We start from the raw sequence: 2,337 nt of genomic DNA on the forward strand, positions 1-2,337 counted from the left end.
GATTCACCCTCTCGACGTGTTTATTAACTCAATTCAGCTAAATGTAGCAGGCTGAAACGGTAGAAGGACACATCTTTCTCCAGTGGCTGTACAATTATTCCCAAATCCTCCTTTTTTTCCTCTTCCATTCTTTGAACTTCTTCTTTTACTGCTTTACTGCTACTGCTTTAACTTTCGTATCCATTTGCATGCCAGTGTCAGTCCAGAAATACTAAACACCCCTTGGGTGGAAGGAAATGCATGATTAATTGGTTGGCCGAAGACCAATTGCCTCATTTACAGTGTTAGTAATATATACTCATTAGTTATTACGTAGCTATTAGTTCAACTAGAGTGAGGCCATTTTAAAATGACCAGAATCGCCATTTTGTTTTCTCTCTGCTCTCTCTAACGTTGCCACTTTGCCTCATGTAAAACTGCTTTTCTGTAGATATTATTTCGCTTCAATGACCCAAGGCTAAAAAACATGTTGAAACATTAAACTGGAAAGCCAGACAGAAATGCCCGATTCCCTCCCTCACATATCCTTGAAGGCAGGGAGCAAGGCATTTTAATCAGTACACGAATGCCAGCGAGTCTCCTGAAACAATAGCAATGTATGATACTAGCATTTAAAGAGTTGAATTATGTTCTTCTTTACGGCCCCCCTTTCTGAGCACAGTGAGGCCCCGGAGAGCGGGCTGACTTCTAGAGCGAGAATCGAAACTAGGAGATAGTGAGGCCTGGTATGTGCCAGTCTCCTACGCGCAGCTTGCCCATGAAAACAGAAACGCTGTGTTCTCGCAAATAAAGAATGGTGTCTGTAAAATTGGAGATTGCAACCCGTTACTAGATATGGTGGTCTAAGGTGTCATATTTGTCACAATGGTCAATCATCGCCTCTAATTCAAAGGGAAATGAATTGGGGGCGGCATCGAATGTGTCATACTGTGTCATTGCTGATTGGAAGGTGCTCTTTTTGTATATTTGTAACTGATGTACGTCTCTCACTCTCTTGCGTCCCCCGAGGTCTGTTAGACACACGTCGCGGGGCGTGGGACCATTTGGCCAACTGGGACTATTTTGTATTGCAATAAACCCTAGATTTTGGGAACAGAACCTCGTGTCTGGCGTATCCATTTGTGTGTGGTGATTGTGCCTTGTTTCTACATCCGAGGGCCCCTTAGAGGCCCCTTCACCATTAACACTAACTTTCCTCTTTTTATTTTCCAAAGTTAACTCCATAGATTGTTCCACCCTACCCCCACTCTTCCTATTTTCCCTCTCATGAGGCAATCTGCTCCTACTCTTTTCCATTTGACTGCTACTTCTTTAGGAAATATGTTCTCAAACCAACGTCCAACTCCAAAAATTGGACATCATCCAAAACCCTCCACTTTTTTGCAACGTTTTCTTCAAGTCTTCTGCGCTGTCCATAGAGCAGCAGGCATTGCAAACTATTGGAAAATCCGACTAAATCTACAGGGTGAGTTCCTTGGTTTACATGATTGACCTAAGGGAAATACACTTGCCCCATGATGGCGAGTCACAACATATTTACCAATCCTTTCTGTAAAAAGGTGCATGTCACCATAAGCACACTTGATACATGGTGCAATGCTGCCACCCAAAGTTTAGCCATGCACAGGGACATTTTCATTTGCCAGTTACTACAAACAAAGTTTGTCTGCAGAACATGTAAAATAAACATATCTATATATGAGTCCATTTTTCCAAAGCTATGTTCATTCACTATATCACACATTCAACTGTGTTTCACTATTTTAAACAAAAGGATGTTTTCTATGTACAATCACTGTTTCTATCTTCAAGATATGTTGTTGATACATATCATTGAAGCAAATCACTCAACATGTTTCAGTTTGTGAACCGTGTTACGGAACCTTTATCAGAAGTGTAAATAATTTCAAACCACATATAACACACAACATAATTCAAAGGAGTAGTTTAATGGGTAGGCACAGTTTCAATTTTTATATTTTTTAAAAGCTTTCTCATCTTCTGTCCTCACACTCTAGATTCACAAATAAATCCTTTTTGTAGAAATCTGCAGGGGACAATATGTATAGAAAAGAGAGTATTACTGTCTCAAAATTCAATCATTACTTTCAATTTAATATGTACCTCTAAGAGGCTTATAATGAACTTTCCTGGTTAAATTACCACAAAAGCATCTTCCTTTTTATTTTTCAAATGATCATTATGTAAGGTCACCTGCATACAAATGACAGGGGCTGTCATTAATTGCAGAAAGAATAATAAATATATGATGAGGTCATGTGATGAAAATACCACAAGAATGGCTATTATAAACTTAGAATGTAAGTTTAAAATTAC

The sequence above is a fragment of the Ambystoma mexicanum genome, chromosome 2p, assembly GCF_040938575.1.
Source record: "Ambystoma mexicanum isolate Mex_15411 chromosome 2p, UKY_AmexF1_1, whole genome shotgun sequence".
In the NCBI taxonomy this organism is placed as follows: domain Eukaryota; kingdom Metazoa; phylum Chordata; class Amphibia; order Caudata; family Ambystomatidae; genus Ambystoma; species Ambystoma mexicanum.